This window comes from Pseudophryne corroboree, chromosome 9, assembly GCF_028390025.1.
Source record: "Pseudophryne corroboree isolate aPseCor3 chromosome 9, aPseCor3.hap2, whole genome shotgun sequence".
NCBI classification, from domain to species: Eukaryota; Metazoa; Chordata; class Amphibia; order Anura; family Myobatrachidae; genus Pseudophryne; species Pseudophryne corroboree.
This window is the reverse complement of record NC_086452.1, coordinates 302,929,325-302,951,912: the sequence shown is the minus strand read 5'-3', so window position 1 is coordinate 302,951,912 and position 22,588 is coordinate 302,929,325. Positions and strand designations below refer to the sequence as shown.

The 22,588-nt window shown below is 41.1% G+C and overlaps 13 non-coding genes and 83 pseudogenes across 13 annotated transcripts; all 96 read right to left on the bottom strand.

Annotated features, from left to right (window-relative positions):
• Window position 1: 1 nt before the first annotated feature.
• On the bottom strand, window positions 2-121 carry LOC134963523 (5S ribosomal RNA; annotated as a pseudogene).
• Window positions 122-228: 107 nt separating this feature from the next.
• On the bottom strand, window positions 229-347 carry LOC134960363 (5S ribosomal RNA). The gene has a single exon (XR_010187745.1). It is a non-coding gene; the product is annotated as a 5S ribosomal RNA (ribosomal RNA).
• Window positions 348-454: 107 nt separating this feature from the next.
• On the bottom strand, window positions 455-573 carry LOC134959176 (5S ribosomal RNA). The gene has a single exon (XR_010187250.1). It is a non-coding gene; the product is annotated as a 5S ribosomal RNA (ribosomal RNA).
• Window positions 574-680: 107 nt separating this feature from the next.
• On the bottom strand, window positions 681-799 carry LOC134963334 (5S ribosomal RNA; annotated as a pseudogene).
• A 107-nt stretch (window positions 800-906) lies between these two features.
• LOC134963639 (5S ribosomal RNA) lies at window positions 907-1,025 on the bottom strand (annotated as a pseudogene).
• A 106-nt stretch (window positions 1,026-1,131) lies between these two features.
• On the bottom strand, window positions 1,132-1,251 carry LOC134963113 (5S ribosomal RNA; annotated as a pseudogene).
• A 108-nt stretch (window positions 1,252-1,359) lies between these two features.
• On the bottom strand, window positions 1,360-1,478 carry LOC134963608 (5S ribosomal RNA; annotated as a pseudogene).
• Window positions 1,479-1,586: 108 nt separating this feature from the next.
• Window positions 1,587-1,705, bottom strand: LOC134964153 (5S ribosomal RNA; annotated as a pseudogene).
• Window positions 1,706-1,812: 107 nt separating this feature from the next.
• Window positions 1,813-1,931, bottom strand: LOC134961681 (5S ribosomal RNA; annotated as a pseudogene).
• Window positions 1,932-2,038: 107 nt separating this feature from the next.
• LOC134960996 (5S ribosomal RNA) lies at window positions 2,039-2,157 on the bottom strand (annotated as a pseudogene).
• A 107-nt stretch (window positions 2,158-2,264) lies between these two features.
• Window positions 2,265-2,383, bottom strand: LOC134959781 (5S ribosomal RNA; annotated as a pseudogene).
• Window positions 2,384-2,490: 107 nt separating this feature from the next.
• On the bottom strand, window positions 2,491-2,609 carry LOC134962558 (5S ribosomal RNA; annotated as a pseudogene).
• A 107-nt stretch (window positions 2,610-2,716) lies between these two features.
• On the bottom strand, window positions 2,717-2,835 carry LOC134963638 (5S ribosomal RNA; annotated as a pseudogene).
• Window positions 2,836-2,941: 106 nt separating this feature from the next.
• On the bottom strand, window positions 2,942-3,061 carry LOC134962808 (5S ribosomal RNA; annotated as a pseudogene).
• A 108-nt stretch (window positions 3,062-3,169) lies between these two features.
• On the bottom strand, window positions 3,170-3,288 carry LOC134963607 (5S ribosomal RNA; annotated as a pseudogene).
• Window positions 3,289-3,395: 107 nt separating this feature from the next.
• Window positions 3,396-3,514, bottom strand: LOC134961168 (5S ribosomal RNA; annotated as a pseudogene).
• A 107-nt stretch (window positions 3,515-3,621) lies between these two features.
• LOC134962326 (5S ribosomal RNA) lies at window positions 3,622-3,740 on the bottom strand (annotated as a pseudogene).
• Window positions 3,741-3,847: 107 nt separating this feature from the next.
• LOC134964474 (5S ribosomal RNA) lies at window positions 3,848-3,966 on the bottom strand (annotated as a pseudogene).
• Window positions 3,967-4,073: 107 nt separating this feature from the next.
• On the bottom strand, window positions 4,074-4,192 carry LOC134960753 (5S ribosomal RNA; annotated as a pseudogene).
• Window positions 4,193-4,299: 107 nt separating this feature from the next.
• Window positions 4,300-4,418, bottom strand: LOC134961537 (5S ribosomal RNA; annotated as a pseudogene).
• Window positions 4,419-4,525: 107 nt separating this feature from the next.
• LOC134964057 (5S ribosomal RNA) lies at window positions 4,526-4,644 on the bottom strand. Its single transcript, XR_010188179.1, has one exon. It is a non-coding gene; the product is annotated as a 5S ribosomal RNA (ribosomal RNA).
• A 107-nt stretch (window positions 4,645-4,751) lies between these two features.
• LOC134960413 (5S ribosomal RNA) lies at window positions 4,752-4,870 on the bottom strand. The gene has a single exon (XR_010187753.1). It is a non-coding gene; the product is annotated as a 5S ribosomal RNA (ribosomal RNA).
• Window positions 4,871-4,977: 107 nt separating this feature from the next.
• Window positions 4,978-5,096, bottom strand: LOC134963333 (5S ribosomal RNA; annotated as a pseudogene).
• A 107-nt stretch (window positions 5,097-5,203) lies between these two features.
• LOC134963636 (5S ribosomal RNA) lies at window positions 5,204-5,322 on the bottom strand (annotated as a pseudogene).
• Window positions 5,323-5,428: 106 nt separating this feature from the next.
• LOC134963112 (5S ribosomal RNA) lies at window positions 5,429-5,548 on the bottom strand (annotated as a pseudogene).
• Window positions 5,549-5,656: 108 nt separating this feature from the next.
• Window positions 5,657-5,775, bottom strand: LOC134963606 (5S ribosomal RNA; annotated as a pseudogene).
• A 108-nt stretch (window positions 5,776-5,883) lies between these two features.
• On the bottom strand, window positions 5,884-6,002 carry LOC134964152 (5S ribosomal RNA; annotated as a pseudogene).
• Window positions 6,003-6,108: 106 nt separating this feature from the next.
• Window positions 6,109-6,227, bottom strand: LOC134961680 (5S ribosomal RNA; annotated as a pseudogene).
• A 107-nt stretch (window positions 6,228-6,334) lies between these two features.
• Window positions 6,335-6,453, bottom strand: LOC134962663 (5S ribosomal RNA; annotated as a pseudogene).
• A 107-nt stretch (window positions 6,454-6,560) lies between these two features.
• Window positions 6,561-6,679, bottom strand: LOC134960351 (5S ribosomal RNA). Its single transcript, XR_010187743.1, has one exon. It is a non-coding gene; the product is annotated as a 5S ribosomal RNA (ribosomal RNA).
• Window positions 6,680-6,786: 107 nt separating this feature from the next.
• Window positions 6,787-6,905, bottom strand: LOC134961930 (5S ribosomal RNA; annotated as a pseudogene).
• A 107-nt stretch (window positions 6,906-7,012) lies between these two features.
• Window positions 7,013-7,131, bottom strand: LOC134963635 (5S ribosomal RNA; annotated as a pseudogene).
• Window positions 7,132-7,237: 106 nt separating this feature from the next.
• LOC134962800 (5S ribosomal RNA) lies at window positions 7,238-7,357 on the bottom strand (annotated as a pseudogene).
• Window positions 7,358-7,465: 108 nt separating this feature from the next.
• LOC134963605 (5S ribosomal RNA) lies at window positions 7,466-7,584 on the bottom strand (annotated as a pseudogene).
• A 108-nt stretch (window positions 7,585-7,692) lies between these two features.
• Window positions 7,693-7,811, bottom strand: LOC134964022 (5S ribosomal RNA; annotated as a pseudogene).
• A 107-nt stretch (window positions 7,812-7,918) lies between these two features.
• On the bottom strand, window positions 7,919-8,037 carry LOC134961396 (5S ribosomal RNA; annotated as a pseudogene).
• A 107-nt stretch (window positions 8,038-8,144) lies between these two features.
• On the bottom strand, window positions 8,145-8,263 carry LOC134961127 (5S ribosomal RNA; annotated as a pseudogene).
• Window positions 8,264-8,370: 107 nt separating this feature from the next.
• On the bottom strand, window positions 8,371-8,489 carry LOC134963275 (5S ribosomal RNA; annotated as a pseudogene).
• A 107-nt stretch (window positions 8,490-8,596) lies between these two features.
• Window positions 8,597-8,715, bottom strand: LOC134959065 (5S ribosomal RNA). The gene has a single exon (XR_010187163.1). It is a non-coding gene; the product is annotated as a 5S ribosomal RNA (ribosomal RNA).
• Window positions 8,716-8,822: 107 nt separating this feature from the next.
• Window positions 8,823-8,941, bottom strand: LOC134961929 (5S ribosomal RNA; annotated as a pseudogene).
• A 332-nt stretch (window positions 8,942-9,273) lies between these two features.
• LOC134959778 (5S ribosomal RNA) lies at window positions 9,274-9,392 on the bottom strand (annotated as a pseudogene).
• Window positions 9,393-9,500: 108 nt separating this feature from the next.
• On the bottom strand, window positions 9,501-9,619 carry LOC134963562 (5S ribosomal RNA; annotated as a pseudogene).
• Window positions 9,620-9,728: 109 nt separating this feature from the next.
• LOC134959026 (5S ribosomal RNA) lies at window positions 9,729-9,845 on the bottom strand (annotated as a pseudogene).
• A 107-nt stretch (window positions 9,846-9,952) lies between these two features.
• LOC134959173 (5S ribosomal RNA) lies at window positions 9,953-10,071 on the bottom strand. The gene has a single exon (XR_010187247.1). It is a non-coding gene; the product is annotated as a 5S ribosomal RNA (ribosomal RNA).
• Window positions 10,072-10,178: 107 nt separating this feature from the next.
• Window positions 10,179-10,297, bottom strand: LOC134962624 (5S ribosomal RNA; annotated as a pseudogene).
• Window positions 10,298-10,404: 107 nt separating this feature from the next.
• On the bottom strand, window positions 10,405-10,523 carry LOC134961253 (5S ribosomal RNA; annotated as a pseudogene).
• A 107-nt stretch (window positions 10,524-10,630) lies between these two features.
• Window positions 10,631-10,749, bottom strand: LOC134962138 (5S ribosomal RNA). The gene has a single exon (XR_010188001.1). It is a non-coding gene; the product is annotated as a 5S ribosomal RNA (ribosomal RNA).
• Window positions 10,750-10,856: 107 nt separating this feature from the next.
• LOC134963310 (5S ribosomal RNA) lies at window positions 10,857-10,975 on the bottom strand (annotated as a pseudogene).
• Window positions 10,976-11,307: 332 nt separating this feature from the next.
• Window positions 11,308-11,426, bottom strand: LOC134959653 (5S ribosomal RNA; annotated as a pseudogene).
• A 107-nt stretch (window positions 11,427-11,533) lies between these two features.
• Window positions 11,534-11,652, bottom strand: LOC134964115 (5S ribosomal RNA; annotated as a pseudogene).
• Window positions 11,653-11,759: 107 nt separating this feature from the next.
• LOC134962047 (5S ribosomal RNA) lies at window positions 11,760-11,878 on the bottom strand (annotated as a pseudogene).
• A 107-nt stretch (window positions 11,879-11,985) lies between these two features.
• Window positions 11,986-12,104, bottom strand: LOC134961286 (5S ribosomal RNA; annotated as a pseudogene).
• A 107-nt stretch (window positions 12,105-12,211) lies between these two features.
• LOC134960966 (5S ribosomal RNA) lies at window positions 12,212-12,330 on the bottom strand (annotated as a pseudogene).
• Window positions 12,331-12,437: 107 nt separating this feature from the next.
• On the bottom strand, window positions 12,438-12,556 carry LOC134961313 (5S ribosomal RNA). Its single transcript, XR_010187885.1, has one exon. It is a non-coding gene; the product is annotated as a 5S ribosomal RNA (ribosomal RNA).
• Window positions 12,557-12,663: 107 nt separating this feature from the next.
• Window positions 12,664-12,782, bottom strand: LOC134961420 (5S ribosomal RNA; annotated as a pseudogene).
• Window positions 12,783-12,889: 107 nt separating this feature from the next.
• LOC134964206 (5S ribosomal RNA) lies at window positions 12,890-13,008 on the bottom strand. Its single transcript, XR_010188193.1, has one exon. It is a non-coding gene; the product is annotated as a 5S ribosomal RNA (ribosomal RNA).
• Window positions 13,009-13,115: 107 nt separating this feature from the next.
• On the bottom strand, window positions 13,116-13,234 carry LOC134960304 (5S ribosomal RNA; annotated as a pseudogene).
• Window positions 13,235-13,341: 107 nt separating this feature from the next.
• On the bottom strand, window positions 13,342-13,460 carry LOC134962351 (5S ribosomal RNA; annotated as a pseudogene).
• A 107-nt stretch (window positions 13,461-13,567) lies between these two features.
• LOC134962588 (5S ribosomal RNA) lies at window positions 13,568-13,686 on the bottom strand (annotated as a pseudogene).
• Window positions 13,687-13,793: 107 nt separating this feature from the next.
• On the bottom strand, window positions 13,794-13,912 carry LOC134964761 (5S ribosomal RNA; annotated as a pseudogene).
• A 107-nt stretch (window positions 13,913-14,019) lies between these two features.
• LOC134960638 (5S ribosomal RNA) lies at window positions 14,020-14,138 on the bottom strand (annotated as a pseudogene).
• A 107-nt stretch (window positions 14,139-14,245) lies between these two features.
• On the bottom strand, window positions 14,246-14,364 carry LOC134960230 (5S ribosomal RNA; annotated as a pseudogene).
• Window positions 14,365-14,471: 107 nt separating this feature from the next.
• LOC134963474 (5S ribosomal RNA) lies at window positions 14,472-14,590 on the bottom strand. The gene has a single exon (XR_010188126.1). It is a non-coding gene; the product is annotated as a 5S ribosomal RNA (ribosomal RNA).
• A 107-nt stretch (window positions 14,591-14,697) lies between these two features.
• LOC134963301 (5S ribosomal RNA) lies at window positions 14,698-14,816 on the bottom strand (annotated as a pseudogene).
• Window positions 14,817-14,923: 107 nt separating this feature from the next.
• LOC134962799 (5S ribosomal RNA) lies at window positions 14,924-15,042 on the bottom strand (annotated as a pseudogene).
• A 107-nt stretch (window positions 15,043-15,149) lies between these two features.
• On the bottom strand, window positions 15,150-15,268 carry LOC134960142 (5S ribosomal RNA; annotated as a pseudogene).
• A 107-nt stretch (window positions 15,269-15,375) lies between these two features.
• LOC134960547 (5S ribosomal RNA) lies at window positions 15,376-15,494 on the bottom strand (annotated as a pseudogene).
• A 107-nt stretch (window positions 15,495-15,601) lies between these two features.
• LOC134963257 (5S ribosomal RNA) lies at window positions 15,602-15,720 on the bottom strand (annotated as a pseudogene).
• A 107-nt stretch (window positions 15,721-15,827) lies between these two features.
• On the bottom strand, window positions 15,828-15,946 carry LOC134963249 (5S ribosomal RNA; annotated as a pseudogene).
• Window positions 15,947-16,053: 107 nt separating this feature from the next.
• On the bottom strand, window positions 16,054-16,172 carry LOC134962451 (5S ribosomal RNA; annotated as a pseudogene).
• Window positions 16,173-16,279: 107 nt separating this feature from the next.
• Window positions 16,280-16,398, bottom strand: LOC134962002 (5S ribosomal RNA; annotated as a pseudogene).
• Window positions 16,399-16,505: 107 nt separating this feature from the next.
• LOC134962593 (5S ribosomal RNA) lies at window positions 16,506-16,624 on the bottom strand. The gene has a single exon (XR_010188044.1). It is a non-coding gene; the product is annotated as a 5S ribosomal RNA (ribosomal RNA).
• Window positions 16,625-16,731: 107 nt separating this feature from the next.
• On the bottom strand, window positions 16,732-16,850 carry LOC134961103 (5S ribosomal RNA; annotated as a pseudogene).
• Window positions 16,851-16,957: 107 nt separating this feature from the next.
• On the bottom strand, window positions 16,958-17,076 carry LOC134962726 (5S ribosomal RNA; annotated as a pseudogene).
• A 332-nt stretch (window positions 17,077-17,408) lies between these two features.
• On the bottom strand, window positions 17,409-17,527 carry LOC134960408 (5S ribosomal RNA; annotated as a pseudogene).
• Window positions 17,528-17,634: 107 nt separating this feature from the next.
• On the bottom strand, window positions 17,635-17,753 carry LOC134960543 (5S ribosomal RNA; annotated as a pseudogene).
• Window positions 17,754-17,860: 107 nt separating this feature from the next.
• On the bottom strand, window positions 17,861-17,979 carry LOC134960946 (5S ribosomal RNA; annotated as a pseudogene).
• Window positions 17,980-18,086: 107 nt separating this feature from the next.
• LOC134961050 (5S ribosomal RNA) lies at window positions 18,087-18,205 on the bottom strand (annotated as a pseudogene).
• A 107-nt stretch (window positions 18,206-18,312) lies between these two features.
• LOC134964349 (5S ribosomal RNA) lies at window positions 18,313-18,431 on the bottom strand (annotated as a pseudogene).
• A 107-nt stretch (window positions 18,432-18,538) lies between these two features.
• Window positions 18,539-18,657, bottom strand: LOC134960407 (5S ribosomal RNA; annotated as a pseudogene).
• A 107-nt stretch (window positions 18,658-18,764) lies between these two features.
• LOC134961057 (5S ribosomal RNA) lies at window positions 18,765-18,883 on the bottom strand (annotated as a pseudogene).
• Window positions 18,884-18,990: 107 nt separating this feature from the next.
• On the bottom strand, window positions 18,991-19,109 carry LOC134963269 (5S ribosomal RNA; annotated as a pseudogene).
• Window positions 19,110-19,216: 107 nt separating this feature from the next.
• Window positions 19,217-19,335, bottom strand: LOC134962500 (5S ribosomal RNA; annotated as a pseudogene).
• A 106-nt stretch (window positions 19,336-19,441) lies between these two features.
• Window positions 19,442-19,560, bottom strand: LOC134962587 (5S ribosomal RNA; annotated as a pseudogene).
• A 107-nt stretch (window positions 19,561-19,667) lies between these two features.
• Window positions 19,668-19,786, bottom strand: LOC134964217 (5S ribosomal RNA; annotated as a pseudogene).
• Window positions 19,787-19,893: 107 nt separating this feature from the next.
• Window positions 19,894-20,012, bottom strand: LOC134960637 (5S ribosomal RNA; annotated as a pseudogene).
• A 107-nt stretch (window positions 20,013-20,119) lies between these two features.
• On the bottom strand, window positions 20,120-20,238 carry LOC134960229 (5S ribosomal RNA; annotated as a pseudogene).
• Window positions 20,239-20,345: 107 nt separating this feature from the next.
• LOC134961928 (5S ribosomal RNA) lies at window positions 20,346-20,464 on the bottom strand. Its single transcript, XR_010187981.1, has one exon. It is a non-coding gene; the product is annotated as a 5S ribosomal RNA (ribosomal RNA).
• Window positions 20,465-20,571: 107 nt separating this feature from the next.
• Window positions 20,572-20,690, bottom strand: LOC134962045 (5S ribosomal RNA; annotated as a pseudogene).
• Window positions 20,691-20,797: 107 nt separating this feature from the next.
• Window positions 20,798-20,916, bottom strand: LOC134962725 (5S ribosomal RNA; annotated as a pseudogene).
• Window positions 20,917-21,248: 332 nt separating this feature from the next.
• On the bottom strand, window positions 21,249-21,367 carry LOC134960406 (5S ribosomal RNA; annotated as a pseudogene).
• Window positions 21,368-21,474: 107 nt separating this feature from the next.
• Window positions 21,475-21,593, bottom strand: LOC134960542 (5S ribosomal RNA; annotated as a pseudogene).
• A 107-nt stretch (window positions 21,594-21,700) lies between these two features.
• On the bottom strand, window positions 21,701-21,819 carry LOC134960945 (5S ribosomal RNA; annotated as a pseudogene).
• Window positions 21,820-21,926: 107 nt separating this feature from the next.
• On the bottom strand, window positions 21,927-22,045 carry LOC134961049 (5S ribosomal RNA; annotated as a pseudogene).
• Window positions 22,046-22,152: 107 nt separating this feature from the next.
• Window positions 22,153-22,271, bottom strand: LOC134964348 (5S ribosomal RNA; annotated as a pseudogene).
• Window positions 22,272-22,378: 107 nt separating this feature from the next.
• On the bottom strand, window positions 22,379-22,497 carry LOC134960405 (5S ribosomal RNA; annotated as a pseudogene).
• Between the last annotated feature and the right edge of the window lie 91 nt (window positions 22,498-22,588).

Below are 22,588 nucleotides of genomic sequence, written 5' to 3'. Positions count from 1 at the left end.
ATATCTACAGCACCTCGTATTCCCAGGTGGTCTCCTACCAAAGTACTAACCAAGCCCAACACTGCTTAGCTTCCAAGATCAGATGAGATTGTGCGTATCCAGTGTGTTTGTGGCTGTAGATGAGCTTTGTGGTTTCTGTTAGAACTTTTCTACTTCTAACTACTGGTACATAAATGAATAAGATTGAAAATGGAATGCATCAACAGAACGGTGTTGGCAGTATAAAAATACCTGCAGTACCTTGTATTCCCAGGTGGTCTCCCATCCAAGTACTAACCAAGCCCAACACTGCTTAGCTTCCAAGATCAGATGAGATTGGGCGTATCCAGTGTGGTGTGGCTGCAGATAAGCTTTGTGGTTTCTGTTAGAACTTTTCAACTTCTAACTACTGGTAAATAATTGAAAAAGTTTGAAAATGGAATGCAACAACAAAACGGAGTTGGCAGTATAAAAATATCTGCAGTACCTTGTATTCCCAGGTGGTCTCCCATCCAAGTACTAACCAAGCCCAACACTGCTTAGCTTCCAAGATCAGATGAGATTGGGCGTATCCAGTGTGGTGTGGCTGCAGATAAGCTTTGTGGTTTCTGTTAGAACTTTTCAACTTCTAACTACTGGTAAATAATTGAAAAAGTTTGAAAATGGAATGCAACAACAAAACGGAGTTGGCAGTATAAAAATATCTGCAGTACCTTGCATTCCCAGGTGGTCTCCCACCAAAGTACTAAACAGGCCCAACACTGCTTAGCTTCCAAGATCAGATGAGATTGTTCGTATCCAGTGTGGTGTGGATGTAGATGAGCTTTGTGGTTTCCGTTAGAACTTTTCTACTTCTAACTACTGGTACATAAATGAATAAGTTTGAAAATGGAATGCATCAACAGAATGGTGTTGGCAGTATAAAAATACCTCCAGCACCTTGTATTCCCAGGTTGTCTCCCATCCAAGTACTAACCAGGCCCAACACTTCTTAGCTTCCAAGATCAGATGATATTGGGCGTATCCAGTGTGGTGTGGCTGTAGATAAGCTTTGTGGTTTCTGTTAGAACTTTCTACTTCTAACTACTGGTACATAAATGAATACGTTTGAAAAAGGAATGCATCAATAGAATGGTGTTGGCAGTATAAAAACACCTACAGCACCTTGTATTCCCAGGTGGTCTCCCATCCAAGTACTAACCAGGCCCAACACTTATTAGCTTCCAAGAATCAGATGATATTGGGCGTATCCAGTGTGGTGTGGCTGTAGATAAGCTTTGTGGTTTCTGTTAGATCTTTTCTACTTCTAACTACTAATAAATAAATGAACAAAGTTTGAAAATGGAATGCATCAACAGAACGGAGTTGGCAGTATAAAAATAAATGCAGCACCTTGCATTCCCAGGTGGTTTCCCATCCAAATACTAACCAGGCCCAGCACTGCTTAGTTTCCAAGGTCAGATGAGATTGGGCGTATCCAGTGAGGTGTGGCTGTAGATGAGCTTTGTGGTTTCTGTTAGAACTTTTCTACTTCTAACTACTGGTAAATAAATGAACAAAGTTTGAAAATGGAATGCATCAACAGAACGGAGTTGGCAGTATAAAAATAAATGCAGCACCTTGCATTCCCTGGTGGTCTCCCACCAAAGTACTAAACATGCCCAACACTGCTTAGCTTCCAAGATCAGATGAGATTGTTCGTATCCAGTGTGGTGTGGCTGTAGATGAGCTTTGTGGTTTCTGTTAGAACTTTTCTACTTCTAACTACTGGTACATTAATGAATACGTCTGAAAAAGGAAAGCATCAATAGAATGGTGTTGGCAGTATAAAAACACCTACAGCACCTTGTATTTCCAGGTGGTCTCCCATCCGAGTACTAACCAGGCCCAACACTTCTTAGCTTCCAAGATCCGATGAGATTGGTTGTATCCAGTGTGGTGTGGCTGCAGATAAGTTTTGTGGTTTCTGTTAGAACTTTTCTACTTCTAACTACTGGTACATAAATGAATACGTTTGAAAATGGAATGCATCAACAGAACGGTGTTGGCAATATAAAAATATCTACAGCACCTCGTATTCCCAGGTGGTCTCCCACCAAAGTACTAACCAAGCCCAACACTGCTTAGCTTCCAAGATCAGATGAGATTGTTTGTATCCAGTGTGTTGTGGCTGTAGATGAGCTTTGTGGTTTCTGTTAGAACTTTTCTACTTCTAACTACTGGTACATAAATGAATAAGTTTGAAAATGGAATGCATCAACAGAACGGTGTTGGCAGTATAAAAATACCTGCAGTACCTTGTATTCCCAGGTGGTCTCCCATCCAATTACTAACCAAGCCCAACACTGCTTAGCTTCCAAGATCAAATGAGATTGGGCGTATCCAGTGTGGTGTGGCTGCAGATAAGCTTTGTGGTTTCTGTTAGAACTTTTCAACTTCTAACTACTGGTAAATAATTGAAAAAGTTTGAAAATGGAATGCAACAACAAAACGGAGTTGGCAGTATAAAAATATCTGCAGTACCTTGCATTCCCAGGTGGTCTCCCACCAAAGTACTAAACAGGCCCAACACTGCTTAGCTTCCAAGATCAGATGAGATTGTTCGTATCCAGAGTGGTGTGGCTGTAGATGAGCTTTGTGGTTTCCGTTAGAACTTTTCTACTTCTAACTACTGGTACATAAATGAATAAGTTTGAAAATGGAATGCATCAACAGAATGGTGTTGGCAGTATAAAAATACCTCCAGCACCTTGTATTCCCAGGTTGTCTCCCATCCAAGTACTAACCAGGCCCAACACTTCTTAGCTTCCAAGATCAGATGATATTGGGCGTATCCAGTGTGGTGTGGCTGTAGATAAGCTTTGTGGTTTCTGTTAGAACTTTCTACTTCTAACTACTGGTACATAAATGAATACGTTTGAAAAAGGAATGCATCAATAGAATGGTGTTGGCAGTATAAAAACACCTACAGCACCTTGTATTCCCTGGTGGTCTCCCATCCAAGTACTAACCAGGCCCAACACTTCTTAGCTTCCAAGAATCAGATGATATTGGGCGTATCCAGTGTGGTGTGGCTGTAGATAAGCTTTGTGGTTTCTGTTAGATCTTTTCTACTTCTAACTACTGATAAATAAATGAACAAAGTTTGAAAATGGAATGCATCAACAGAACGGAGTTGGCAGTATAAAAATAAATGCAGCACCTTGCATTCCCAGGTGGTTTCCCATCCAAATACTAACCAGGCCCAGCACTGCTTAGTTTCCAAGGTCAGATGAGATTGGGCGTATCCAGTGAGGTGTGGCTGTAGATGAGTTTTGTGGTTTCTGTTAGAACTTTTCTACTTCTAACTACTGGTACATAAATGAATAAGTTTGAAAATGGAATGCATCAACAAAACGGAGTTGGCAGTATAAAAATATCTGCAGCACCTTGCATTCCCAGGCGGTTTCCCATCCAAATACTAACCAGGCCCAGCACTGCTTAGTTTCCAAGATCAGATGAGATTGGGCGCATCCAGTGTGGTGTGGCTGTAGATGAGCTTTGTGGTTTCTGTTAGAGCTTTTCTACTTCTAACTACTGGTAAATAAATGAAAAAGTTTGAAAATGGAATGCATCAACAAAACGGAGTTGGCAGTATAAAAATATCTGCAGCACCTTGCATTCCCAGGTGGTTTCCCATCCAAATACTAACCAGGCCCAGCACTGCTTAGTTTCCAAGATCAGATGAAATTGGGCGTATCCAGTGTGGTGTGGCTGTAGATGAACTTTGCGGTTTCTGTTAGAACTTTTCTGCTTCTAGCTACTGGTACATAAATGAATAAGTTTGAAAGTGGAATGCATCAACAGAATGGTGTTTGCACTATAAAAATACCTACAGCATCTTGTATTGCCAGGTGGTCTCCCATCCTAGTACTAACCAGGACCAACACTTCTTAGCTTCCAAGATCAGATGAGATTGGGCATATCCAGTGTGGTGAGCCTGTAGATGAGCTTTGGGGTTTCTGTTAGAACTTTTCTACTTCTAACTACTGGTACATAAATGAATAAGATTGAAAATGGAATGCATCAACAGAACGGTGTTGGCAGTATAAAAATACCTGCAGCACCTTGTATTCCCAGGTGGTCTCCCATCAAAGTACTAACCAGTTCCAACACTGCTTAGCTTCCAAGATCAGATGAGATTGGGCGTATCCAGTGTGGTGTGGCTGTAGATGAGCTTTGTGGTTTCTGTTAGAACTTTTCTACTTCTAACTACTGGTACATAAATGAATAAGTTTGAAAATGGAATGCATCAACAGAACGGTGTTGGCAATATAAAAATATCTACAGCACCTCGTATTCCCAGGTGGTCTCCTACCAAAGTACTAACCAAGCCCAACACTGCTTAGCTTCCAAGATCAGATGAGATTGTGCGTATCCAGTGTGTTGTGGCTGTAGATGAGCTTTGTGGTTTCTGTTAGAACTTTTCTACTTCTAACTACTGGTACATAAATGAATAAGATTGAAAATGGAATGCATCAACAGAACGGTGTTGGCAGTATAAAAATACCTGCAGTACCTTGTATTCCCAGGTGGTCTCCCATCCAAGTACTAACCAAGCCCAACACTGCTTAGCTTCCAAAATCAGATGAGATTGGGCGTATCCAGTGTGGTGTGGCTGCAGATAAGCTTTGTGGTTTCTGTTAGAACTTTTCAACTTCTAACTACTGGTAAATAATTGAAAAAGTTTGAAAATGGAATGCAACAACAAAACGGAGTTGGCAGTATAAAAATATCTGCAGTACCTTGCATTCCCAGGTGGTCTCCCATCCAAGTACTAACCAAGCCCAACACTGCTTAGCTTCCAAGATCAGATGAGATTGGGCGTATCCAGTGTGGTGTGGCTGCAGATAAGCTTTGTGGTTTCTGTTAGAACTTTTCAACTTCTAACTACTGGTAAATAATTGAAAAAGTTTGAAAATGGAATGCAACAACAAAACGGAGTTGGCAGTATAAAAATATCTGCAGTACCTTGCATTCCCAGGTGGTCTCCCACCAAAGTACTAAACAGGCCCAACACTGCTTAGCTTCCAAGATCAGATGAGATTGTTCGTATCCAGTGTGGTGTGGATGTAGATGAGCTTTGTGGTTTCCGTTAGAACTTTTCTACTTCTAACTACTGGTACATAAATGAATAAGTTTGAAAATGGAATGCATCAACAGAATGGTGTTGGCAGTATAAAAATACCTCCAGCACCTTGTATTCCCAGGTTGTCTCCCATCCAAGTACTAACCAGGCCCAACACTTCTTAGCTTCCAAGATCAGATGATATTGGGCGTATCCAGTGTGGTGTGGCTGTAGATAAGCTTTGTGGTTTCTGTTAGAACTTTCTACTTCTAACTACTGGTACATAAATGAATACGTTTGAAAAAGGAATGCATCAATAGAATGGTGTTGGCAGTATAAAAACACCTACAGCACCTTGTATTCCCAGGTGGTCTCCCATCCAAGTACTAACCAGGCCCAACACTTATTAGCTTCCAAGAATCAGATGATATTGGGCGTATCCAGTGTGGTGTGGCTGTAGATAAGCTTTGTGGTTTCTGTTAGATCTTTTCTACTTCTAACTACTAATAAATAAATGAACAAAGTTTGAAAATGGAATGCTTCAACAGAACGGAGTTGGCAGTATAAAAATAAATGCAGCACCTTGCATTCCCAGGTGGTTTCCCATCCAAATACTAACCAGGCCCAGCACTGCTTAGTTTCCAAGGTCAGATGAGATTGGGCGTATCCAGTGAGGTGTGGCTGTAGATGAGCTTTGTGGTTTCTGTTAGAACTTTTCTACTTCTAACTACTGGTAAATAAATGAACAAAGTTTGAAAATGGAATGCATCAACAGAACGGAGTTGGCAGTATAAAAATAAATGCAGCACCTTGCATTCCCTGGTGGTCTCCCACCAAAGTACTAAACATGCCCAACACTGCTTAGCTTCCAAGATCAGATGAGATTGTTCGTATCCAGTGTGGTGTGGCTGTAGATGAGCTTTGTGGTTTCTGTTAGAATTTTCTACTTCTAACTACTGGTACATTAATGAATACGTCTGAAAAAGGAATGCATCAATAGAATGGTGTTGGCAGTATAAAAACACCTACAGCACCTTGTATTTCCAGGTGGTCTCCCATCCGAGTACTAACCAGGCCCAACACTTCTTAGCTTCCAAGATCCGATGAGATTGGTTGTATCCAGTGTGGTGTGGCTGCAGATAAGTTTTGTGGTTTCTGTTAGAACTTTTCTACTTCTAACTACTGGTACATAAATGAATACGTTTGAAAATGGAATGCATCAACAGAACGGTGTTGGCAATATAAAAATATCTACAGCACCTCGTATTCCCAGGTGGTCTCCCACCAAAGTACTAACCAAACCCAACACTGCTTAGCTTCCAAGATCAGATGAGATTGTTCGTATCCAGTGTGTTGTGGCTGTAGATGAGCTTTGTGGTTTCTGTTAGAACTTTTCTACTTCTAACTACTGGTACATAAATGAATAAGTTTGAAAATGGAATGCATCAACAGAACGGTGTTGGCAGTATAAAAATACCTGCAGTACCTTGTATTCCCAGGTGGTCTCCCATCCAAGTACTAACCAAGCCCAACACTGCTTAGCTTCCAAGATCAGATGAGATTGGGCGTATCCAGTGTGGTGTGGCTGCAGATAAGCTTTGTGGTTTCTGTTAGAACTTTTCAACTTCTAACTACTGGTAAATAATTGAAAAAGTTTGAAAATGGAATGCAACAACAAAACGGAGTTGGCAGTATAAAAATATCTGCAGTACCTTGCATTCCCAGGTGGTCTCCCACCAAAGTACTAAACAGGCCCAACACTGCTTAGCTTCCAAGATCAGATGAGATTGTTCGTATCCAGTGTGGTGTGGCTGTAGATGAGCTTTGAGGTTTCCGTTAGAACTTTTCTACTTCTAACTACTGGTACATAAATGAATAAGTTTGAAAATGGAATGCATCAACAGAATGGTGTTGGCAGTATAAAAATACCTCCAGCACCTTGTATTCCCAGGTTGTCTCCCATCCAAGTACTAACCAGGCCCAACACTTCTTAGCTTCCAAGATCAGATGATATTGGGCGTATCCAGTGTGGTGTGGCTGTAGATAAGCTTTGTGGTTTCTGTTAGAACTTTCTACTTCTAACTACTGGTACATAAATGAATACGTTTGAAAAAGGAATGCATCAATAGAATGGTGTTGGCAGTATAAAAACACCTACAGCACCTTGTATTCCCTGGTGGTCTCCCATCCAAGTACTAACCAGGCCCAACACTTCTTAGCTTCCAAGAATCAGATGATATTGGGCGTATTCAGTGTGGTGTGGCTGTAGATAAGCTTTGTGGTTTCTGTTAGATCTTTTCTACTTCTACCTACTGATAAATAAATGAACAAAGTTTGAAAATGGAATGCATCAACAGAACGGAGTTGGCAGTATAAAAATAAATGCAGCACCTTGCATTCCCAGGTGGTTTCCCATCCAAATACTAACCAGGCCCAGCACTGCTTAGTTTCCAAGGTCAGATGAGATTGGGCGTATCCAGTGAGGTGTGGCTGTAGATGAGTTTTGTGGTTTCTGTTAGAACTTTTCTACTTCTAACTACTGGTAAATAAATGAACAAAGTTTGAAAATGGAATGCATCAACAGAACGGAGTTGGCAGTATAAAAATAAATGCAGCACCTTGCATTCCCAGGTGGTCTCCCACCAAAGTACTAAACATGCCCAACACTGCTTAGCTTCCAAGATCAGATGAGATTGTTCGTATCCAGTGTGGTGTAGCTGTAGATGAGCTTTGTGGTTTCTGTTAGAACTTTTCTACTTCTAACTACTGGTACATAAATGAATACGTTTGAAAAAGGAATGCATCAATAGAATGGTGTTGGCAGTATAAAAACACCTACAGCACCTTGTATTCCCAGGTGGTCTCCCATCCGAGTACTAACCAGGCCCAACACTTCTTAGCTTTCAAGATCAGATGAGATTGGTTGTATCCAGTGTGGTGTGGCTGCAGACAAGTTTTGTGGTTTCTGTTAGAACTTTTCTACTTCTAACTACTGGTACATAAATGAATAAGTTTGAAAATGGAATGCATCAACAAAACGGAGTTGGCAGTATAAAAATATCTGCAGCACCTTGCATTCCCAGGTGGTTTCCCATCCAAATACTAACAAGACCCAGCACTGCTTAGTTTCCAAGATCAGATGAGATTGGGCGCATCCAGTGTGGTGTGGCTGTAGATGAGCTTTGTGGTTTCTGTTAGAACTTTTCTACTTCTAGCTACTGGTACATAAATGAATAAGTTTGAAAAGGGAATGCATCAACAGAATGGTGTTGGCAGTATAAAAATACCTACAGCATCTTGTATTGCCAGGTGGTCTCCCATCCTAGTACTAACCAGGACCAACACTGCTTAGCTTCCAAGATCAGATGAGATTGGGCGTAATCAGTGTGGTGAGCCTGTAGATGAGCTTTGTGGTTTCTGTTAGAACTTTTCTACTTCTAACTACTGGTACATAAATGAATAAGTTTGAAAATGGAATGCATCAACAGAACTGTGTTGGCAGTATAAAAATACCTGCAGCACCTTGCATTCCCAGGTGGTCTCCCATCCAAGTACTAACCAAGCCCAACACTGCTTAGCTTCCAAGATCAGATGAGATTGGGCGTATCCAGTGTGGTGTGGCTGCAGATAAGCTTTGTGGTTTCTGTTAGAGCTTTTCTACTTCTAACTACTGGTAAATAAATGAAAAAGTTTGAAAATGGAATGCATCAACAAAACGGAGTTGGCAGTATAAAAATATCTGCAGTACCTTGCATTCCCAGGTGGTCTCCCACCAAAGTACTAAACAGGCCCAACACTGCTTAGCTTCCAAGATCAGATGAGATTGTTCGTATCCAGTGTGGTGTGGCTGTAGATGAGCTTTGTGGTTTCTGTTAGAACTTTTCTACTTCTAACTACTGGTACATAAATGAATAAGTTTGAAAATGGAATGCATCAACAGAATGGTGTTGGCAGTATAAAAATACCTCCAGCACCTTGTATTCCCAGGTTGTCTCCCATCCAAGTTCTAACCAGGCCCAACACTTCTTAGCTTCCAATATCAGATGATATTGGGCGTATCCAGTGTGGTGTGGCTGTAGATAAGCTTTGTGGTTTCTGTTAGAACTTTCTACTTCTAACTACTGGTACATAAATGAATACGTTTGAAAAAGTAATGCATCAATAGAATGGTTTTGGCAGTATAAAAACACCTACAGCACCTTGTATTCCCAGGTGGTCTCCCATCCAAGTACTAACCAAGCCCAACACTTCTTAGCTTCCAAGATCAGATGAGATTGGGCGTACCCAGTGTGGTGTGGCTGTAGATAAGCTCCGTGGTTTCTGTTAGAACTTTTCTACTTCTAACTACTGGTAAATAAATGAACCAAGTTTGAAAATGGAATGCATCAACAGAACGGAGTTGGCAGTATAAAAATATCTGCAGCACCTTGCATTCCCAGGTGGTTTCCCATCCAAATACTAACCAGGCCCAGCACTGCATAGGTTCCAAGGTCAGATGAGATTGGGCGTATCCAGTGTGGTGTGGCTGTAGATGAACTTTGCGGTTACTGTTAGAACTTTTCTACTTCTAGCTACTGGTACATAAATGAATAAGTTTGAAAATGGAATGCATCAACAGAATGGTGTTGGCAGTATAAAAATAAATCAAGCACCTTGTATTCCCAGGTTGTCTTCCATCCAAGTACTAACCAGGCCCAACACTTCTTAGCTTCCAAGATCAGATGAGATTGGGCGCATCCAGTGCGGTGAGGCTGTAGAAGAGCTTTGTGGTTTCCGTTAGAACTTTTCTTCTTCTAACTACTTGTACATAAATGAATAAGTTTGAAAATGGAATGCATCAACAGAACGGAGTTGGCAGTATAAAAATACCTGCAGCACCTTGTATTCCCAGGTGGTCTCCCATCCAAGTACTAACCAAGCCCAACTCTGCTTAGCTTCCAAGATCAGATGAGATTGGGCGCATTCAGTGTGGTGTGGCTGTAGATGAGCTTTGTGGTTTCTGTTAGAACTTTTCTACTTCTAACTACTGGTACATAAATGAATAAGATTGAAATTGGAATGCATCAACAGAACGGTGTTGGCAGTATAAAAATACCTGCAGCACCTTGTATGCCCAGGTGGTCTCCCATCAAAGTACTAACCAGTCCCAACATTGCTTAGCTTCCAAGATCAGATGAGATTGGGCGTATCCAGTGTGGTGTGGCTGTAGATGAGCTTTGTGGTTTCTGTTAGAACTTTTCTACTTCTAACTACTGGTACATAAATGAATAAGTTTGAAAATGGAATGCATCAACAGAACGGTGTTGGCAGTATAAAAATACCTACAGCACCTCGTATTCCCAGGTTGTCTCCCACCAAAGTACTAAACAGGCCCAACACTGCTTAAATTCCAAGATCATATGAGATTGGGCGTATCCAGTGTGGTGTGGCTGTAGATGAGCTTTGTGGTTTCTGTTAGAACTTTTCTACTTCTAACTACTGGTACATAAATTAATAAGTTTGAAAATGGAATGCATCAACAGAACGGTGTTGGCAGTATAAAAATACCTACAGCACCTTGTATTCCCAGGTGGTCTCCCATCCAAGTACTAACCAAGCCCAACACTGCTTAGCTTCCAAGATCAGATGAGATTGGGCGTATCCATTGTGGTGTGGCTGTAGATGAGCTTTGTGGTTTCTGTTAGAACTTTTCTACTTCTAGCCACTGGTACATAAATGAATAAGTTTGAAAATGGAATGTTTCAACAGAACGGTGTTGGCAGTATAAAAATACCTGCAGCACCTTGTATGCCAAGGTGGTCTCACATCCAAGTACTAACCAAGCCCAACACTGCTTAGCTACCAAGATCAGATGAGATTGGGCGTATCCAGTGTGGTGTGGCTGTAGATGAGCTTTGTGGTTTCTGTTAGAACTTTTCTACTTCTAACTACTGGTACATAAATGAATAAGTTTGAAAATGGAATGCATCAACAGAACGGTGTTGGCAGTATAAAAATACCTACAGCACCTCGTATTATAGGTTGTATCCCACCAAAGTACTAAACAGGCCCAACACTGCTTAAATTCCAAGAACAGATGAGATTGTTCGTATCCAGCGTGGTGTGGCTGTAGATGAGCTTTGCGGTTTCTGTTAGAACTTTTCTACTTCTAACTACTGGTACATAAATGAACAGGTTTGAAAATGGAATGCATCAACAGAACGGTGTTGGCAGTATAAAAAGATCTACAGCACCTTGTACTCCCTGGTGGTCTCACATCCAAGTACTAACCAAGCCCAACACTGCTTAGCTTCCAAGATCAGATGAGATTGGGCGCATCCAGTGTGGTGTGGCTGTAGATGAGCTTTGTGGTTTCTGTTAGAACTTTTCTACTTCTAACTACTGGTACATAAATGAATAAGTTTGAAAATGGAATGCATCAACAGAACGGTGTTGGCAGTATAAAAATACCTACAGCACCTCGTATTCCCAGGTGGTCTCCCACCAAAGTACTAAACAGGCCCAAAAATGCTTAACTTTTAAGCTCAGATGAGATTGTTCGTATCCAGTGTGGTGTGGCTGTAGATGAGCTCTGTGGTTTCTGTTAGAACTTTTCTACTTCTATCTACTGGTACATAAATGAATAAGTTTGAAAATGGAATGCATCAACAGAACGGTGTTGGCAGTATAAAAATACCTGCAGCACCTCGTATTCCCAGGTGGTCTCCCATCCAAATACTAACCAGGCCCAACACTTCTTAGCTTCCAAGATCAGATGATATTGGGTGTATCCAGTGTGGTGTAGCTGTAGATAAGCTTTGTGGTTTCTGTTAGAACTTTTCTACTTCTAACTACTGGTACATAAATGAATAAGTTTGAAAATGGAATGCATCAACAGAATGGTGTTGGCAGTATAAAAATACCTACAGCACCTCGTATTCCCAGGTGGTCTCCCATCCAAATACTAACCAGGCCCAACACTTCTTAGCTTCCAAGATCAGATGATATTGGGCGTATCCAGTGTGGTGTAGCTGTAGATAAGCTTTGTGGTTTCTGTTAGAACTTTTCTACTTCTAACTACTGGTACATAAATGAATAAGTTTGAAAATGGAATGCATCAACAGAATGGTGTTGGCAGTATAAAAATACCTACAGCACCTCGTATTCCCAGGTGGTCTCCCACCAAAGTACTAAACAGGCCCAACACTGCTTAGCTTCCAAGATCAGATGAGATTGTTCGTATCCAGTGTGATGTGGCTGTAGATGAGCTTTGTGGTTTCTGTTAGAACTTTTCTACTTCTAACTACTGGTACATAAATTAATAAGTTTGAAAATAGAATGCATCAACAAAACGGTGTTGGCAGTATAAAAATTCCTACAGCACCTTGTATTCCCAGGTGGTCTCCCATCCAAGTACTAACCAAGCCCAACACTGCTTAGCTTCCAAGATCAGATGAGATTGGGCGTATCCAGTGTGGTGTGGCTGTAGATGAGCTTTGTGGTTTCTGTAAGAACTTTTCTACTTCTAGCCACTGGTACATAAATGAATAAGTTTGAAAATGGAATGCTTCAACAGAACGGTGTTGGCAGTATGAAAATACCTGCAGCACCTTGTATGCCCAGGTGGTCTCCCATCAAAGTACTAACCAGTCCCAACACTGCTTAGCTTCCAAGATCAGATGAGATTGGGCGTATCCAGTGTGGTGTGGCTGTAGATGAGCTTTGTGGTTTCTGTTAGAACTTTTCTACTTCTAACTACTGGTACATAAATTAATAAGTTTGAAAATGGAATGCATCAACAGAACGGTGTTGGCAGTATAAAAAGATCTACAGCACCTTGTACTCCCAGGTGGTCTCACATCCAAGTACTAACCAAGCCCAACACTGCTTAGCTTCCAAGATCAGATGAGATTGGGCGTATCCAGTGTGGTGTGGCTGTAGATAAGCTTTGCGGTTTCTGTTAGAACTTTTGTACTTCTAACTACTGGTACATAAATGAATACGTTTGAAAATGGAATGCATCAACAGAACGGTGTTGGCAGTATAAAAATACCTACAGCACCTCGTATTCCCAGGTGGTCTCCCACCAAAGTACTAAACAGGCCCAACACTGCTTAACTTCCAAGCTCAGATGAGATTGTTCGTATCCAGTGTGGTGTGGCTGTAGATGAGCTCTGTGGTTTCTGTTAGAACTTTTCTACTTCTAGCTACTGGTACATAAATGAATAAGTTTGAAAATGGAATGCATCAACAGAACGGTGTTGGCAGTATAAAAATACCTGCAGCACCTTGTATTCCCAGGTGGTCTCCCATCCAAATACTAACCAAGCCCAACACTGCTTAGTTTCCAAGATCAGATGAAATTGGGCGTATCCAGTGTGGTGTGGCTGTAAATAATCTTCATGGTTTCTGTTAGAACTTTTCTACTTCTAACTACTGGTACATAAATGAAAAAGTTTGAAAATGGAATGCATCAACAAAACGGAGTTGGCAGTATAAAAATATCTGCAGCACCTTGCATTCCAAGGTGGTTTCCCATCCAAATACTAACCAGGCCCAGCACTGCTTAGTTTCCAAGATCAGATGAGATTGGGCCTATCCAGTGTGGTGTGGCTGTAGATGAACTTTGCGGTTTCTGTTAGAACTTTTCTACTTCTAGCTACTGGTACATAAATGAATAAGTTTGAAAATTAAATGCATCAACAGAATGGTATTGGCAGTATAAAAATACCTCCAGCACCTTGTATTCCCAGGTTGTCTCCCATCCAAGTACTAACCAGGCCCAACACTTCTTAGCTTCCAAGATCAGATGATATTGGGCGTATCCACTGTGGTGTGACTGTAGATAAGATTTGTGGTTTCTGTTAGAACTTTTCTACTTCTAACTACTGGTACATAAATGAATAAGTTTGAAAATGGAATGCATCAACAGAACGGTGTTGGCAGTATAAAAATACCTACAGCACCTCGTATTCCCAGGTGGTCTCCCACCAAAGTACTAAACAGGCCCAACACTGCTTAGCTTCCAAGATCAGATGAGATTGTTCGTATCCAATGTGGTGTGGCTGTAGATGAGCTTTGTGGTTTCTGTTAGAACTTTTCTACTTCTAACTACTGGTACATAAATGAATAAGTTTGAAAATGGAATGCATCAACAGAACGTTGTTGGCAGTATAAAAATACCTACAGCACCTTGTATTGCCAGGTGGTCTCCCATCCTAATACTAACCAGGACCAACACTGCTTAGCTTCCAAGATCAGATGAGATTGGGCATATCCAGTGTGGTGTGGCTGTAGATGAGCTTTGTGGTTTCTGTTAGAACTTTTCTACTTCTAACTACTGGTACATAAATGAATAAGATTGAAATTGGAATGCATCAACAGAACGGTGTTGGCAGTATAAAAATACCTACAGCACCTTGTATTCCCAGGTGGTCTCCCATACAAGTACTAACCAGGCCCAACACTGCTTAGCTTCCAAGATCAGATGAGATTGGGTGTATCCAGTGTGGTGTGGCTGTAGATGAGTTTTGTGGTTTCTGTTAGAGCTTTTCTACTTCTAGCTACTGGTACATAAATGAATAAGTTTGAAAATGGAATGCATCAACAGAACGGTGTTGGCAGTATAAAAATAACTGCAGAACCTTGTATTCCCAGGTGGTCTCCCATCAAAGTACTAACCAGTCCCAACACTGCTTAGCTTCCAAGATCAGATGAGATCGGACGTATCCAGTGTGGTGTGGCTGTAGATGAGCTTTGTGGTTTCTGTTAGAACTTTTCTACTTCTAACTACTGGTACATAAATGAATAAGTTTGAAAATGGAATGCATCAACAGAACGATGTTGGCAGTATAAAAATACCTGCAGCACCTTGTATTCCCAGGTGGTCTCCCATCCAAGTACTAACCAAGAACAACACTGCTTAGCTTCCAAAATCAGATGAGATTAGGCGTATCCAGTGTGGTGTGGCTGTAGATGAGCTTTGTGGTTTCTGTTAGAACTTTTCTACTTCTAACTACTGGTACATAAATGAATAAGTTTGAAAATGGAATGCATCAACAGAACGGTGTTGGCAGTATAAAAATACCTACAGCACCTTGTATTCCCAGGTGGTCTCCCACCAAAGTACTAAACAGGCCCAACACTGCTTAGCTTCCAAGATCAGATGAGATTGTTCGTATCCAGTGTGGTGTGGCTGTAGATGAGCTCTGTGGTTTCTGTTAGAACTTTTCTACTTCTAACTACTGGTACATAAATGAATAAGTTTGAAAATGGAATGCATCAACAGAACGCTGTTGGCATTATAAAAATAGCTGCAGCACCTTGTATTCCCAGGTGGTTTCCCATCCAAATACTAACCAAGCCCAACACTGCTTAGCTTCCAAGATCAGATGAGATTGGGCGTATCCAGTGTGGTGTGGCTGTAGATAATCTTCATGGTTTCTGTTAGAACTTTTCTACTTCTAACTACTGGTAAATAAATGAAAAAGTTTGAAAATGGAATGCATCAACAAAACGGAGTTGGCAGTATAAAAATATCTGCAGCACCTTGCATTCCCAGGTGGTTTCCCATCCAAATACTAACCAGCCCCAGCACTGCTTAGTTTCCAAGATCAGATGAGATTGGGCGTATCCAGTGTGGTGTGGCTGTAGATGAACTTTGCGGTTTCTGTTAGAATTTTTCTACTTCTAGCTACTGGTACATAAATTAATAAGTTTGTAAATGAAATGCATCAACAGAATGGTGTTGGCAGTATAAAAATACCTCCAGCACCTTGTATCCCCAGGTGGTCTCCCATCCAAGTACTAACCAGGCCCAACACTTCTTAGCTTCCAAGATCAGATGATATTGGGCGTATCCAGTGCGGTGTGGCTGTAGATAAGCTTTGTGGTTTCTGTTAGAACTTTTCTATTTCTAACTACTGGTACATAAATGAATAAGTTTAAAAATGGAATGCATCAACAGAACGGTGTTGGCAGTATAAAAATACCTACAGCACCTCGTATTCCCAGGTGGTCTCCCACCAAAGTACTAAACAGGCCCAACACTGCTTAGCTTCCAAGATCAGATGAGACTGTTCGTATCCAGTGTGGTGTGGATGTAGATGAGCTTTGTGGTTTCTGTTAGAACTTTTCTACTTCTAACTACTGGTACATAAATGAATAAGTTTGAAAATGGAATGCATCAACAGAACGGTGTTGGCAGTATAAAAATACCTGCAGCACCTTGTATTCCCAGGTGGTCTCCCATACAAGTACTAACCAAGACCAACACTGCTTAGCTTCCAAAATCAGATGAGATTGGGCGTATCCAGTGTGGTGTGGCAGTAGATGAGCTTTGTGGTTTCTGTTAGAACTTTTCTACTTCTAACTACTGGTACATAAATGAATAAGATTGAATTTGGAATGCATCAACAGAACGGTGTTGGCAGTATAAAAATACCTACAGCACCTTGTATTCCCAGGTGGTCTCCCATCCAAGTACTAACCAGGCCCAACACTGCTTAGCTTCCAAGATCAGATGAGAGTGGGTGTATCCAGTGTGGTGTGGCTGCAGATGAGCTTTGTGGTTTCTGTTAGAACTTTTCTACTTCTAGGTACTGGTACATAAATGAATAAGTTTGAAAATGGAATGCATCAACAGAACGGTGTTGGCAGTATAAAAATACCTGCAGCACCTTGTATTCCCAGGTGGTCTCCCATCCAAGTACTAACCAAGCACAACACTGCTTAGCTTCCAAGATCAGATGAGATTGGGCGTATCCAGTGTGGTGTGGCAGTAGATGAGCTTTGTGGTTTCTGTTAGAACTTTTCTACTTCTAACTACTGGTACATAAATGAATAAAATTGAATTTGGAATGCATCAACAGAACGGTGTTGGCAGTATAAAAATACCTGCAGCACCTTGTATTCCCAGGTGGTCTCCCATCAAAGTACTAACCAGTCCCAACACTGCTTAGCTTCCAAGATCAGATGAGATTAGGCGTATCCAGTGTGGTGTGGCTGTTTATGAGCTTTGTGGTTTCTGTTAGAACTTTTCTACTTCTAATTACTGGTACATAAATGAATAAGTTTGAAAATGGAATGCATCAACAGAACGGTGTTGGCAGTATAAAAATACCTATAGCACCTCGTATTCCCAGGTGGTCTCCACCAAAGTAATAAACAGGCCCAACACTGCTTGGCTTCCAAGATCTGATGAGATTGTTCATATCCAGTGTGGTGTAGCTGTAGATGAGCATTATTGTTTCTATTAGAACTTTTCTACTTCTAACTACTGGTACATAAATGAATAAGTTTGAAAATGGAATGCATCAACAGAACGGTGTTGGCAGTATAAAAATACCTGCAGCACCTTGTATTCCCAGGTGGTCTCCCATCCAAGTACTAACCAAGCCCAACACTTCTTAACTTCCAAGATCAGATGAGATTGGGCGTATCCAGTGTGGTGAGGCTGTAGATGAGCTTTGTTGTTTCTGTTAGAACTTTTCTACTTCTAGCTACTGGTACATAAATGAATTAGTTTGAAAATGGAATGTATCAACAGAACGGTGTTGGCAGTATAAAAATACCTGCAGCACCTTGTATTCCCAGGTGGTCTCCCATCCAAGTACTAACCAAGCCCAACACTGCTTAGCTTCCAAAATCAGATGAGATTGGGCGTATCCAGTGTGGTGTGGCAGTAGATGAGCTTTGTGGTTTCTGTTAGAAATTTTCTACTTCTAGGTACTGGTACATAAATAAATAAGTTTGAAAATGGAATGCATCAACAGAACGGTGTTGGCAGTATAAAAATACCTGCAGCACCTTGTATTCCCAGGTGGTCTCCCATCCAAGTACTAACCTAGCACAACACTGCTTAGCTTCCAAGATCAGATGAGATTGGGCGTATCCAGTGTGGTGTGGCAGTAGATGAGCTTTGTGGTTTCTGTTAGAACTTTTCTACTTCTAGGTACTGGTACATAAATGAATAAGTTTGAAAATGGAATGCATCAACAGAACGGTGTTGGCAGTATAAAAATACCTGCAGCACCTTGTATTCCCAGGTGGTCTCCCATCAAAGTACTAACCAGTCCCAACACTGCTTAGCTTCCAAGATCAGATGAGATTGGGCGTATCCAGTGTGGTGTGGCTGTATATGAGCTTTGTGGTTTCTGTTAGAACTTTTCTACTTCTAATTACTGGTACATAAAGGAATAAGTTTGAAAATGGAATGCATCAACAGAACGGTGTTGGCAGTATAAAAATACCTATAGCACCTCGTATTCCCAGGTGGTCTCCCACCAAAGTAATAAACAGGCCCAACACTGCTTGGCTTCCAAGATCTGATGAGATTGTTCATATCCAGTGTGGTGTAGCTGTAGATGAGCATTGTTGTTTCTATTAGAACTTTTCTACTTCTAACTACTGGTACATAAATAAATAAGTTTGAAAATGGAATGCATCAACAGAACGGTGTTGGCAGTATAAAAATACCTGCAGCACCTTGTATTCCCAGGTGGTCTCCCATCCAAGTACTAACCAAGCCCAACACTTCTTAACTTCCAAGATCAGATGAGATTGGGCGTATCCAGTGTGGTGAGGCTGTAGATGAGCTTTGTTGTTTCTGTTAGAACTTTTCTACTTCTAGCTACTGGTACATAAATGAATTAGTTTGAAAATGGAATGTATCAACAGAACGGTGTTGGCAGTATAAAAATACCTGCAGCACCTTGTATTCCCAGGTGGTCTCCCATCAAAGTACTAAACAGGCCCAACACTGCTTAGCTTCCAAGATCAGATGAGATTGTTCGTATCCAGTGTGGTGTGGCTGTAGATAAGCTCTGTGGTTTCTGTTAGAACTTTTCTACTTCTAACTACTGGTACATAAATGAATACGTTTGAAAATGGAATGCATCAACAGAACGGTGTTGGCAGTATAAAAATAGCTGCAGCACCTTGTATTCCCAGGTGGTTTCCCATCCAAATACTAACCAAGCCCAACACTGCTTAGCTTCCAAGATCAGATGAGATTGTTCGTATCCAGTGTGGTGTGGCTGTAGATGAGCTCTGTGGTTTCTGTTAGAACTTTTCTACTTCTATCTACTGGTACATAAATGAATAAGTTTGAAAATGGAATGCATCAACAGAACGGTGTTGGCAGTATAAAAATACCTGCAGCACCTTGTATTCCCAGGTGGTCTCCCATCCAAATACTAACCAAGCCCAACACTGCTTAGTTTCCAAGATCAGATGAAATTGGGTGTATCCAGTGTGGTGTTGCTGTAAATAATCTTCATGGTTTCTGTTAGAACTTTTCTACTTCTAACTACTGGTACATAAATGAAAAAGTTTGAAAATGGAATGCATCAACAAAACGGAGTTGCAGTATAAAAATATCTGCAGCACCTTGCATTCCAAGGTGGTTTCCCATCCAAATACTAACCAGGCCCAGCACTGCTTAGTTTCCAAGATCAGATGAGATTGGGCCTATCCAGTGTGGTGTGGCTGTAGATGAACTTTGCGGTTTCTGTTAGAACTTTTCTACTTCTAGCTACTGGTACATAAATGAATAAGTTTGAAAATTAAATGCATCAACAGAATGGTATTGGCAGTATAAAAATACCTCCAGCACCTTGTATTCCCAGGTTGTCTCCCATCCAAGTACTAACCAGGTCCAACACTTCTTAGCTTCCAAGATCAGATGATATTGGGCGTATCCAGTGTGGTGTGGCTGTAGATAAGATTTGTGGTTTCTGTTAGAACTTTTCTACTTCTAACTACTGGTACATAAATGAATAAGTTTGAAAATGGAATGCATCAACAGAACGGTGTTGGCAGTATAAAAATACCTACAGCACCTCGTATTCCCAGGTGGTCTCCCACCAAAGTACTAAACAGGCCCAACACTGCTTAGCTTCCAAGATCAGATGAGATTGTTCGTATCCAATGTGGTGTGGCTGTAGATGAGCTTTGTGGTTTCTGTTAGAACTTTTCTACTTCTAACTACTGGTACATAAATGAATAAGTTTGAAAATGGAATGCATCAACAGAACGTTGTTGGCAGTATAAAAATACCTACAGCACCTTGTATTGCCAGGTGGTCTCCCATCCTAATACTAACCAGGACCAACACTGCTTAGCTTCCAAGATCAGATGAGATTGGGCATATCCAGTGTGGTGTGGCTGTAGATGAGCTTTGTGGTTTCTGTTAGAACTTTTCTACTTCTAACTTCTGGTACATAAATGAATAAGATTGAAATTGGAAAGCATCAACAGAACGGTGTTGGCAGTATAAAAATACCTACAGCACCTTGTATTCCCAGGTGGTCTCCTATACAAGTACTAACCAGGCCCAACACTGCTTAGCTTCCAAGATCAGATGAGATTGGGTGTATCCAGTGTGGTGTGGCTGTAGATGAGTTTTGTGGTTTCTGTTAGAGCTTTTCTACTTCTAGCTACTGGTAGATAAATGAATAAGTTTGAAAATGGAATGCATCAACAGAACGGTGTTGGCAGTATAAAAATAACTGCAGAACCTTGTATTCCCAGGTGGTCTCCCATACAAGTACTAACCAGGCCCAACACTGCTTAGCTTCCAAGATCAGATGAGATCGGACGTATCCAGTGTGGTGTGGCTGTAGATGAGCTTTGTGGTTTCTGTTAGAACTTTTCTACTTCTAGCTACTGGTAGATAAATGAATAAGTTTGAAAATGGAATGCATCAACAGAACGGTGTTGGCAGTATAAAAATACCTGCAGCACCTTGTATTCCCAGGTGGTCTCCCATCAAAGTACTAACCAGTCCCAACACTGCTTAGCTTCCAAGATCAGATGAGATTAGGCGTATCCAGTGTGGTGTGGCTGTTTATGAGCTTTGTGGTTTCTGTTAGAACTTTTCTACTTCTAATTACTGGTACATAAATGAATAAGTTTGAAAATGGAATGCATCAACAGAACGGTGTTGGCAGTATAAAAATACCTATAGCACCTCGTATTCCCAGGTGGTCTCCACCAAAGTAATAAACAGGCCCAACACTGCTTGGCTTCCAAGATCTGATGAGATTGTTCATATCCAGTGTGGTGTAGCTGTAGATGAGCATTATTGTTTCTATTAGAACTTTTCTACTTCTAACTACTGGTACATAAATGAATAAGTTTGAAAATGGAATGCATCAACAGAACGGTGTTGGCAGTATAAAAATACCTGCAGCACCTTGTATTCCCAGGTGGTCTCCCATCCAAGTACTAACCAAGCCCAACACTTCTTAACTTCCAAGATCAGATGAGATTGGGCGTATCCAGTGTGGTGAGGCTGTAGATGAGCTTTGTTGTTTCTGTTAGAACTTTTCTACTTCTAGCTACTGGTACATAAATGAATTAGTTTGAAAATGGAATGTATCAACAGAACGGTGTTGGCAGTATAAAAATACCTGCAGCACCTTGTATTCCCAGGTGGTCTCCCATCCAAGTACTAACCAAGCCCAACACTGCTTAGCTTCCAAAATCAGATGAGATTGGGCGTATCCAGTGTGGTGTGGCAGTAGATGAGCTTTGTGGTTTCTGTTAGAAATTTTCTACTTCTAGGTACTGGTACATAAATAAATAAGTTTGAAAATGGAATGCATCAACAGAACGGTGTTGGCAGTATAAAAATACCTGCAGCACCTTGTATTCCCAGGTGGTCTCCCATCCAAGTACTAACCTAGCACAACACTGCTTAGCTTCCAAGATCAGATGAGATTGGGCGTATCCAGTGTGGTGTGGCAGTAGATGAGCTTTGTGGTTTCTGTTAGAACTTTTCTACTTCTAGGTACTGGTACATAAATGAATAAGTTTGAAAATGGAATGCATCAACAGAACGGTGTTGGCAGTATAAAAATACCTGCAGCACCTTGTATTCCCAGGTGGTCTCCCATCAAAGTACTAACCAGTCCCAACACTGCTTAGCTTCCAAGATCAGATGAGATTGGGCGTATCCAGTGTGGTGTGGCTGTATATGAGCTTTGTGGTTTCTGTTAGAACTTTTCTACTTCTAATTACTGGTACATAAAGGAATAAGTTTGAAAATGGAATGCATCAACAGAACGGTGTTGGCAGTATAAAAATACCTATAGCACCTCGTATTCCCAGGTGGTCTCCCACCAAAGTAATAAACAGGCCCAACACTGCTTGGCTTCCAAGATCTGATGAGATTGTTCATATCCAGTGTGGTGTAGCTGTAGATGAGCATTGTTGTTTCTATTAGAACTTTTCTACTTCTAACTACTGGTACATAAATAAATAAGTTTGAAAATGGAATGCATCAACAGAACGGTGTTGGCAGTATAAAAATACCTGCAGCACCTTGTATTCCCAGGTGGTCTCCCATCCAAGTACTAACCAAGCCCAACACTTCTTAACTTCCAAGATCAGATGAGATTGGGCGTATCCAGTGTGGTGAGGCTGTAGATGAGCTTTGTTGTTTCTGTTAGAACTTTTCTACTTCTAGCTACTGGTACATAAATGAATTAGTTTGAAAATGGAATGTATCAACAGAACGGT